At 51.2% G+C, this 11,826-nt stretch overlaps 1 long non-coding RNA gene across 1 annotated transcript; it reads right to left on the minus strand.

Moving 5' to 3' along the window:
* Nucleotides 1–2,924: 2,924 nt before the first annotated feature.
* LOC121272752 lies at nucleotides 2,925–9,884 on the minus strand. The gene is made up of 4 exons (XR_005941907.1): nucleotides 9,784–9,884; nucleotides 6,581–6,661; nucleotides 5,116–5,218; nucleotides 2,925–3,018 (listed from the first exon to the last, which is right to left on the minus strand). It is a non-coding gene; the product is annotated as an uncharacterized LOC121272752 (long non-coding RNA).
* Nucleotides 9,885–11,826: the final 1,942 nt, after the last annotated feature.

An 11,826-nucleotide genomic window follows, 5' to 3' on the forward strand; every position in this document is an offset into this window, starting at 1 on the left:
ACCACCCTCTGGGTAAAAAAATTTTGCCTTACGTTCCTCCCCCACCCCCTAAACTTCTTGCCCCTCATCTTAAACTTGTGGGGGACTGAAGAGGAAAAGATATGCAGGGCAACGAGGAAAGGGAGGGGGAAATGGAACTGGCTCATTTTCCTCTTGCCGAGGGGGCGACATGAACACAATGGCCCGAATGGCCTCCTTACGTGAAAGGACATGGCTCGCATTAGGGGCGGTTGAATATACTTATGAGGCCATAAGACATCAGAGTAGAAGTAGGCCATTTGGCTCATCGAGTCTGCTCTTCTCCTTTAAGATGCTCCCTAAAACCTCTCTCGTTGACCTAAACTTTTTGATGACTTGTCCTAACAACTCATTATTCAGGGTTGGTCAGTTAGGGTCCAGTTCCGCTCCAGTGATTTGCCTTGGGACTGTTCCCCTTGTGTTCAAATGCTCTACATGAACGCCAGTTATTGTTGTAGCCCATAACTGGAACGCAAGTTCACTGAAGGTATGCTGGGACGAAGGGGGTTTTGTCTTATGAGGAAAGGTTCAGCAGGTTGGGCCTCTACCCATTGGAGTTTAGAAGGATGAGAGGTGATCTTATTGAAACATATCAGATTCTGAGGGGAGGGGGCTTGACAGGGTGGATGCTGAGGGGATGTTTACCTCATTGTGGGGGGGAATCTAGAATGAGGGGGAGGTGGGGACACAGTTTCAGAATGAGGGGTCTCCCATTGAAGACGGAGATGAGGAGGGTGGTCAGTCTGTGGAATTCCTCCCCCCCCCCCACCGAGAGCAGTGGGGGCCGGGTCACTGAATATATTCAAGGCCGAGTGAGACAGATTTCTGATCGACGAGGGGGGTCGAGGGTTATGGGGGAGGGGTGGGCAGGAAAGTGGAGTTGAGGCCGCAATCGTATCAGACGCGATCTTATTTTTATTTCTCATTCATTCGTGGGACGTGGGAGTGGCTGGTCAGGCCGGCGTTTATTGCCCTTGAGGAGGTGGTGGGCTGCCTTCTTGAACCGCTGCAGTCCGTGCGGGGAAGGTACATCGCAGTGCTGTTGAATGGGGGAGCAGGCTTGAGGGGGCTGAATGGTCATTTCCTGCTCCTAATTCCAATGATCTTGCGTAAGCGTTCTACGATTCTGACTGGGGGGGCGGGGGGGCACCTGGTAACTCTCAATTGCTCGAGCTTTCCCCCTCTTTCCCACCCCCGCCACCACCCCCCTCCCTCCTGTCCGCATGATGCCTGCAAAGAGTAAGAGTGCAAGCTGTCGCCTGCACTGCAATTTGTTAAACGTGCAGGATTTGGAAATGGTGCAGCGATCGCTGTTCTACGGGATCAGCGCCTGAGTCCCCAACATGGTGAGGGCGAAGCGGAGGAGGCACCATTGGTCTTGCCCCACGCTTTGCCAAGGGACAGCGAAGATTGGGCAGGTAAGTCCCGTGGACCTTGAGGACCCTGTGGACCAAGTTAGTCAAATTCCAGTTTTTGATACAGAATTTCCACCCCTCGCAGCACCCCCCCCCCCCCCCCCCCCCCCTCCCTCCACCATCCCAATAAACATTTTGGATGCCCAACAATGTGAGTGGGACCATGGTTCCCTTGCACTACCTCCCCTCCCCCACTACAGTCCGAATTCCTGTTGATTGTCTCAGTACAGGCGTAACACCTCACCGCTCTCGCACCGTGTGCCTCACTCTCATTTGTCCGGCGCCTGACTCAGTCGCAGGACAGTCCCAAAGCTTCCTCTATGGCCACTTTTGAAGTGTGGTCACTGTTTCGTGGTAGGAAAGGTGGCCAGCTGACTGGCTCACCGCAAGATAGGTTAAACAGGACCCTGCTGCGAGTGGAAGCAAAGTCAAAGCTAGCTTTTCTACATTGGCCTCTTGCCACCTCAGCAGCGCCGATTTAAGTACTTTTGAAGTAATGCTGAAAAGAGGGAGACGTGTCGCCAAAGCCTTTAATCTCGCACTTATCGGGACAAATGCAAGAATGCCAAATTTCAGGCCTTCGCCACAATTTATACTGCAGGAGGAATGGGTGCTGATTGGTTGGCAAGTCGCCTCTGATGGGACAGCTACACTCTGTTCATAATAGGTAGAGTACAGACTCGTGCTCAACCAGCCCGCACTTGCAAAACCAAAAACAAAACATCTGCTGGGATGTGATTGGACAGCACTTGCTGAACAATCCTGAGTGCGCTAATAGTCGCTAATAGACTACCAATTTGAGGTAGTCAGTCGAGCTTGTAATGTGGCTCATTTACACGTGCTGGAAGTGACATACAAAGGGACCCGCTCTCTGCAAACAAAAGGAATATGTTCAAGCCTTGCACGTTTTAAAAAATTACCCGGGAGCTTGGGAAGCCTATAGTTCCCCGTTGCTTTCTCCATGGCAACGCCTCACCCAATCAGAGTCGACTTGCCGACCAATCGGCACCATTTTTCTCCTGTCGTATAAAAGGCATTCTTGTGTTTGTCCTGATGAGTGCAAGATGAGAAGCTTCAGCAACAACGTGTCTCTCTTCTCAGCAATATTCAAGTTCTGTACTGCCAAGTGACTACTTTTGAAGTGTTGATGGCAGTTGGAATGAAACGGGGCAACCAATTTGCGCACAGCAAGCTCACACGAACAGCAATCTGCGCAGAGTCATAAGAGTCTCAATGTGACGGAAAGGGCGCCATTTGAGAGAGCTATCCAGTTCGTTCCCCCATTCCCTTCTCCCTCCCCTGTTGCCGTGCAAGTTTTTTATTCCCCCTTTTCAATTCCCTTTGGGAGGTTCTGTGGCGCAGTGGGGTAGCGTCCCTAACGTGCGCCAGAGCCCGTGTGCTGCGGAGAACGGCGATGGAAAGAAAGGAAACGGCTGCGGAGAAGACGCTGATGGATTCAGTTTTATTTATTCGTCGGGTACGAACGGGAAGGAGCGAGGTGCGTCGGGGCCGCCGTTCCCTGTTCCTGCTGCTCCGTCAAAAACTCGGGCGATGCCTCAGGAGGAGGGAATTCAGCTTTCCTGGCCTGCGTGGAGGGAATGGAGAGCAAACTTAATCAAACCGCACGGGAAGACGAACTGCAGAATGTCACGGCGCAGAGGGAGGCCGGTCGGTCCCTAGTGCCCCTGCTGGCTCTTTGCTAAAGTTATCCAACAATCCCCATTCCCCCCCTCGACGACTACTTCTCCCTGTAGCTCTGCAAATTCCACCCCCCCCCCACCCCCCCCCCCACCTCACCACCCCGTTTAGGTATTTATCCGAATCTTTCGAAAGTTACCGTTGAATCTGCTAAGGTGAAGATTTGAAACTGGGTTCGAAATGGAACAGGAGTAAGGCCACTCGGCCCCTCGAGCCTGCTCCGCCACTCAATAAGGTCGTGGCCAAACTGATTGTCACCTCAACTCCACGTTCCCACCTCACCCCGAAAACCTTTCACCACCACCCCCCCCCACCTTGCTTATCAAGAATCTTATCTAGCCCGGCCTTAAAACTAGTCAAGGACTCTGCTTCCCACCGCCTTTTAAGGGAGAGAGTTCCAAAGGTTCATGACCCTCAGAGAGAAAAATTTCTCCTCATCTCTGTGTTAAATGGGCGACCCCTTATTTTGTAAACAGTGACCCTTCGTTCTAGATTCTCCCCACAAGAGGAAATGCCCTCTCCACATCCACCCTGTCGAGACCACCCCCCCTCAGGATCTGAAAGGTTTCAATCAAGTCGCCTCTCACTCTTCCAAACTCCAGCAGATACAAGCCCAGCCTGTCCAACCTTCCCTCGTAAGACAACCTGCCCGCACCAGGTACTAGTTTAGTGAACCTTCTCTGAACTGCCAACGCATTAACATTCCCTCCTTAAATAAGATGGCCAGAACTGTACATAGTGCGCCCGATCTGGTCTCACCAGTGTCCTGTACAACTGAAGCATAACCGCACCCCCCCCCCCCCCCCCCCCCCAGTGTTTCGAGCCGAGGCAGCCTTCAGGAAGGAGATGAGTAAGAGGCCGGGGTTGAAGGGAATGCAGGGTTCGTTTGTAGGGCTGGGGAGGAGGTTGCGGAAAGAGGGAAGGGGTGACGGATTTGAACGTGGATGAGAATTTTTAAATCGTGGTGGTTTTTGGGGGCTGAGAGCACACCAGAGGCAGTTTCTGTATCCAAGTTCACTGAATTGCTCGGAAGTGAAATGGGAGGTAGATAAAGGTCCTTTTTTTTTATTCATTTGTCGCTGGCAAGGCCACATTTATTGCCCACCCCTAACTGCCCCTCGAGAAAGTGGGGGTGGGTGAGCCACCTTCTTGAGCCGCTGCAGTCCGCGTGGTGTAGGTACACCCACCGCGCTGTTAAGGAGGGAATTCCAGGATTTTGACCCAGCGACGGTGAAGGAACGGCCGATATATTTCCAAGTCAGGATGGTGAGTGGGGCTCGGAGGGGGAACTTGAAGGTGGTGGGTGTTCCCCATGTGTCTGCTGCCCTCGTCCTTCTAGATGGTAGAGGTCGTGGGTTTGGAAGGTGCTGTCTGAGGAGCCTTGGTGAGTTGCTGCAGTGCATCTTGTAGATGGTACACACACTGCTGCCCCTGTGCGTCGGTGGTGGAGGGAGTGAATGTTTGTGGATGGGGTGCTGATCAAGCGGGGCTGCTTAGTCCTGGATGGTGTCGAGCTTCTTGAGTGTTGTGGGAGCTGCACTCATCCAGGCAAGTGGAGAATATTCCATCACACTCCTGACTTGTGCCTTGTAGATGGTGGGCAGGCTTTGGGGAATCAGTAGGTGAGTTACTCTGTATTAAGATCCTCATGATCTTAATGCAGATTAATACAGAGTAACTCACCTTCCAACTCCCCAAAGCCTGTGCACCATCCAAGACAGACGAGTCTCGCATCCTGTGAGACACGTGCAGAAGAAAGCAATTTCCAAATTTATTTCAACTCATATTTTGCGTGTCATCTCTGGAGCCATTGTGGGAAGAAGGCAAAGGGGCCCTGCTATCCGCTGAGGCTTGCATACTGACTTGTGAGGTAGCGGAAGGCTGTGGAGCCTCGTTGGAGCAACACCTCCAAGAGCCGGCGCCTTCGGGAGAGAAATCAAGTCGGAAGAGGGAGGCTGGAGCAAGCGCGTGCAGTTGGACTCACCGTCTGATCCCAGGAGGCTGCTTAGGACCTGCATCAGCAGCTCCCCAAGCTGTTCGGAGTCCACCTTGCTCTTTGTCAGGCCCAACTGTGGGGGCACCTCCACCTGAAATACATCCCACCGTTAGCAGCATATGGAAAGCTTCGAAGGAACAGGACACATTCACGAAACAGTTAATGAAACAGCACAAGGTGTCACGTGGGGAGTTCTTTACTGAGTTTGGAACGTCGGACTTTGGAGCAGGAGTAGGCCGTTTGCCCCCTCGAGCCTGCTTCCACCCCCCCCCCCCAAAAACATTCAATAAGACCGTGGCTGGTCTGCGGACTCAACTCCACTTTCCTGCTGCCACCCCCACCACCACCCCCTCCTCCCCCCCAATCCTCGACCCCCTCGTCGATCAGAAATCTGTCTAACTCGCTGCACTGTAAAGATTCTGTAAATGCAGCATTGAGTATGTTCAATGAGCCAGCCTCCACTGTTCTCTGAGGGGGGGGGGGGGGGTGGGGAGAGAGAATTCCACAGACTGACCACCCTCTGAGAGAAGATATTCTTCCTCATCTCCCATCTTCAATGGGAGACCCCCTCATTCTGAAACTGTGCCCCCCTCCAGTTCTCGATTCCTCCACGATTGGGGTGGGGGGGGCGTGGGGAACATCATCTCAGCATCCACCCTGTCAAACCCCCCACCCCTCAGAATCTGATATGTTTCAATAAGACCACCCCTCATTCTTCTAAACTCCAATGGGTAGAGGCCCAACCTGCCCAACCTCTCCTCAAGACAAACCCCCTTCATCCCAGGAATCAACCAAGTGAACCTTGTCTGAACTGCTTCTAATGCAACTATTTCCAACGATATTTCACAGTTTTTTACATAGGATATACGACACAGAAACAGTGGGCCCTTCAGTCCAGACTGATGTTTATACTCCACATGACCCTGCTCCCATCTTCCTTCATTATAACCCTCAATTCCTTTCTCCTGCTGGTTTAGCTTCCCCCGAAATGCATCAGCACTATTCACCTCAACAACTCCCTGGGAGTGGGAGTGAGTTCCATGTCCTCCCCATTCCCTGGGTGAAGAAGTTGCTGCTGAATTCCCCCGATTGGATTTCTTGGGGAACGTCTCATATTGATGGCCTCTAGTTCCACTCTGTCTCCACGCGATCAAAACCTTTCATCATTTTAAAGACCTCGATTCAGGTTAACCCCCCTCCCCAGCCTCTCGGACCCCAACTAGCCGCCATTTTTTCTTCAGGAGAACAGAGCCCCAGCCTGTCGATCCTTCCCTGATTTTTGACCCCCACGCCTTTCTGGAATCATCCTTGCAAACCTTCTCCAGCGCCTCTACATCCTTTTTATAATATGGCCACCAAAACTGCGTCTCACCGAGGTTTGCCTCCTGTGTGCATATTATGGGTGGATCACCGCTTTTTCACGCACAGGGGGGTTGGGGGGGGGGGGACTCACCTGTGCAGCTGCAGAGTTGCTGTGCCCCTCCTCCACCTGTAGGGCCACGTCATCGTAGACCTGACGCTTTGAGCTGGATTTCTGTGACAGAAGGGTAGGAGACCGTTAAACACCCGACTTCAGACTGCACGTTACAACTTTGTCAATCTTGCTGAAGAGGGTGATGTGTGGCCGGAAGCTTTTTGTCTTGTGCTCCGCAGGACAAACGCTAGAGTGCCAAATTTCAGACTGTCACAACGATTTACACTACACAAGAAGAGAGTGCTGATTGGTTGGCAAGTTCACTCTGATTGGCCGAGGCGTTGCCAATGGAGAAAGCAAGGGGGAACTATCGGCTTCCCGCACTCCTGGGTAATTCAAAAAAGGGGGCGAGGCTTGAACATATTCCTTTTGTTTGCAGAGGACGGGTCCCTGCGTATGAACGTATGTCACTTTGAGCAAGCATAAATGAGCCACATAACAATCTCAACTGATTATCTTAAATTGGTTGTTGGTGTGACTATTGGCACACTCAGGATTGTTTGGTAAGTGCTGCCCAGTCACGGAATCACGTCTAGCCAGTGGAAGTTTTGCTTTGGGTTTTGCAAACGTGGGCGGGTTGATTACGGTCTATGCTCTGCCTACTCTGGACAGCTGAAGGAACGTGCCATTTGATTTGATTAGCCAATCGCTGGAATGTACACCCTATGCACCTGGAATCGCACCTTTGCCAAAATTCATACACGACATTGCTCAATCGAAACACACAAGCATAGAAAATAGGAGCAGGAGTAGGTCATTGGGGCCCTTCGAGCCTGCTCTGCCATTCATTATGATCTCAATGCCATATTCCTGCTCTCTCCCCATGCCCCTTGAAGCCTTTCGAGTCCAGAAATCCATCGATTTCCTTCTGGAATATATTCAGTGACTTGGCCTCCACAGCCTTTTGTGGTAGAGGATTCCACAGGTTCACCACCCTCTGAGTGAAGAAGTTTCTCCTCATCTCAGTCCTAAATGGCCTGCCCCATATCCCTGCATCCAGCCTGTCCAGCTGTGTCAGAATTTTATACATTTCAATGAGATCCCCTCTCATTCATCTGAACGCCAGGGGAATACAGGGCCTAGTCGGCCCAATGTCTCCTCAAATGACAATCCTGCCATCCCAGGAATCAGTCTGGTGAACCCTTGCTGCACTCCCTCAATGGCAAGTATATCGTTTCTTAGGTAAGGAGACCAAAAATGCACACCATACACCAGGTGTGGTCTCACCAAGGCCTTGTATAACTGCATTAAGACATCCTTGCTCCTGTACTCAAGTCCTCTCACAACGAAGGAACGTACCATTTGCCTTCTCAACTGCTTGCTGCACTTGCATGCTTGCTCTCAGTGATTGGTGTATAAGGACACTCAGGTCCCTTTGTACAAAAGCATTTTCCCAATATATCGCCATTTAAATTGAGTGGTAGGTAGAACCTCTCTGTGGACTGAAGGCCGTGTCCTCTTAGTGGAATATATCGCTCGTGTAGCCACTGCATGGTAGCGAGCAGTATCTTGTGATCCTCAAAAATTTGGAACTCTTGCATTTGTCCTGATGAGCCCATGCCCCCTTTTTCAGCAATAGTTAAGTCCTGTACTACCAAGCTGAGTGGCAGGGGGTGGGGAGCATCCCAAGGAGGAAACAAAGGGAGTCAAGCGCCAAGATTGTTCAGGCTGCTCGTCCGAGGTGGGAACTGCAAGGCAAGTGGCAGCAATTTAAGAGGTTAAGGGAGAGGACAGCAAGGAGGGGGTGAGCGAAAGCTTGGTCCAAGAAGTTGGTTTTTAAGGAGGATCTTAAAGGAGACTTCAGAATGTGGGGTCTAGAGCTGCTCAGGGGAGTCATGGGAGGGGTGAAGTTGGTTTGTGAAGGAAAGGGCTTGGTAAACTGGACAAAAGTTCAGAACCAGAGAAGAAAGAACTGAAGGAGCCAATTTGTGCATGGCAAGATCCCACAAATAGCAATGAGATAAACTTTTTTTTAATTCATTCATGGGAGGTGGGTGTCGCTGGCTGGGCCCAGCATTTATTGCCCATCCCTAGTTGCCCTTGAGAAGGTGATGGTGAGCTGCCTTCTTGAACCGCTGCAGTCCATGTGGTGTAGGGACATCCACGGTGCTGTTAGGGAGGGAGTTCCAGGATTTTGACCCAGTGACAGTGAAGGAACGGCTGATATATTTCCAAGTCAGGATGGCGAGTGCCTCGGAAGGGAACTTGCAGGTGGTGGCGTTCTCATCTATCTGCTGCTCTTGACCTTCTAGGTGGTAGTGGTCGTGGGTTTGGAAGGTGCTGTCTAAGGGGACTTGGTGAATTCCTGCAGTGCATCTTGTAGATGGTACACACACTGCTGCCCCCGTGCGTCGGTGGTGGAGGGAGTGAATGTTTGTGGATGGGGAGCCAATCAAGCGGGGCTGCTTTGTCCTGGACGGTGTCAAGCTTCTTCAGTGTTGTGGGAGCCGCACTCATCCAGGCAAGTGGGGAGTATCCCATCACACTCCTGACTTGTGCCTCGTAGATGGTGGACAGACATTGGGGAGTCAGGAAATGAGTTGCTCATCGCACGATCCCCAGCCTCTGACCTGCTCTTGTAGCCACAGTATTTATATGGCTGGGTCCAGTTCAGTTTCTGGTCAATGGTAACCCCCAGGATGTCGATCGTGGGGGGACTCAGCGATGGTAATAAAAGTGAATGTTAAGAGGCTGATGATAGGATTCTCTCTAGTTGAAGGTCAATTGTTTTTAAGTGTTGGTTGAGAGATATATATTGCCCCCAGGACACTGTGGTGGGACTCTCCCTCCCAACCCCAACTACCTCTTCAAAATAGTGCCCGTGGGATCGAACAAGGAACCCCCAACCCCCACAAGAGGGGAGGTGGGGGAAAGAGGGAAGGTTCACATTTCCACAGCCATTCGCAGTCGATGGAGTACTCTCCGTGAGTACCCATTGCCGGCGTGGTGGAGGGATGGAGGCAACCAATTTGCGCGTGGGAAGCTCCCAAAGCCGACGAGGAGGCGGGGGAGACTTAACGTCCCCTCGCTCCCGGACAGGAAATGAAACTGGTTCCCGGAGATGGAGGGCATACGCTCCCCGCCAACTACATCGACCCCCGGGGGTGCTGGGCCGAGCTGGCGCCGCGGGCTGCCGGTTCTAACCCCCCCCCCCCCCCACCCGCCGGCGCCACTGCACTCACCGGCATGTTGCCGCTGCGGTTGCTGATCTTCTCCTTGGGCCTCGGGTGGAAGCTCACACCGGCCTCGACCTCGAGGGAGACCAAGAGCACCAGGGCGACCACGGCCAGGAGCAGCGGCTTCATCTTCATCGCCGGACCTGGGAGGCGGAGCAAGGGAACACGTGTTAGCTCGTGTGCCCCTGTGACAATACCATCAGCCCCTCATCCACCCCACCCCCCCCGGCGTGGGCAGCAACACACAACAAATAACCCCCTCGTTTCTCCAGTGCCTTTCACCACCTCCGGACGACCGAGAGCGCCTCACAGCCGAGGAAGCATTTTTTCCCCCGCGGTGTGGTCACTTTTCGTGACGTCGGAAACTCAGCAGCCAGTTCACACACAGGAAGATCCCACAAACGGACAACGTGATTAGAGACCCAGATCATCCCTTGGTTGAGGGATAAATATTGTCCCAAGGACGCCTGGGGTGGGGGGTGGGGGGAGAACAACCACAAGGCACCACCCCCACCCTCACCTCCATCGCCTGCTCCTGGGTCACTTCCAAAAGTGATTCTTCAAATACGTGACCTCGCTGTTTATCCAAGTCACTCCCGACTAAATGTTATTCTATTTATACACATCTCTGAACCCCTCAATCAGATTCCAGTCTGTAACTCACTCCCGGGTATCTGTTATTCTATATATAAAACCCCCGAACCCCTCAATTAGATTCCAGTCTGTAACTCACTCCCAGGTATCTATTATTCTATGCATAAACCACCCCGAACCCCTCGATTAGATTCCAGTATGTAACTCACTCCCGGGTATCTGTTATTCTATATATAAACCCGCCCGAACCCTCGATTAGATTCCAGTCTGTAACTCACTCCCAGGTATCTATTATTCTATGCATAAACCACCCCGAACCCCTCGATTAGATTCCAGTATGTAACTCACTCCCAGGTATTTGTTATTCTATATATAACCCCCCACGAACACCTTCATTAGATTCCAGTCTGTAACTCACTCCCAGGTATCTGTTATTCGATATATAAACCACCTGAACCCCATGATTAGATTCCAGTCTGTAACTTACTCCCAGGTATCTGTTATTCTATATATAAACCACCCGAACCCTCCATTAGATTCCAATCTGTAACTCACTCCCGGCTATCTGTTATTCTATATATAAACCCCCGAACCCCTCGATTAGATTCCAGTCTGTAACTCACTCCCGGGTATCTGTTATTCTACATATAAACCACCCAAACCCCTCAATTAGATTCCAGTCTGTGACTCACTCCTGGGTATCTGTTATTCTATATATAAACCACCAGAACCCCTCAATTAGATTCCAGTCTGTGACTCACTCCCGGGTATCTCTTATTCTATATATAAACCACCAGAACCCCTCAATTAGATTCCAGTCTGTGACTCACTCCCGGGTATCTGTTATTCGATATATAAACCACCCGAACCCCTCGATTAGATTCCAATCTGTAACTCACTCCTGGGTATCAGTTATTTTATATATAAACCACCCCTGAACCCCTCAATTAGATTCCAGTCTGTAATTCACTTCCGGGTATCTGTTATTCTATGTATAAACCACCCAAACCCCTCAATTAGATTCCAGTCTGTAACTCACTCACAGGTATCTGTTAGTCCATATATAAATCCCCTGAACCCCTCGATTAGATTCTAGTCTGTAACTCACTCCAGGGTATCTGTTACTCTATATGTAAACCCCGCCCCTGAACCCCTCAATTAGATTCCAGTCTGTAACTCACTCCCGGGTATCTGTTATTCTATGTATAAACCACCCCAAACCCCTCGATTAGATTCCAGCCTGTAACTCACTCCCGGGTATCTGTTATTCTATATATAAACCTCCCGAACCCCTCGATTAGATTCCAGTCTGTAACTCACTCCCGGGTATCTGTTATTCTATGTATAAACCACCCCAAACCCCTCGATTAGATTCCAGCCTGTAACTCACTCCCGGGTATCTGTTATTCTATACATAAACTCCCTGAACCCCTCGATTAGATTCCAGCCTGTAAC

The sequence above is a fragment of the Carcharodon carcharias genome, chromosome 35, assembly GCF_017639515.1.
Source record: "Carcharodon carcharias isolate sCarCar2 chromosome 35, sCarCar2.pri, whole genome shotgun sequence".
NCBI classification, from domain to species: Eukaryota; Metazoa; Chordata; class Chondrichthyes; order Lamniformes; family Lamnidae; genus Carcharodon; species Carcharodon carcharias.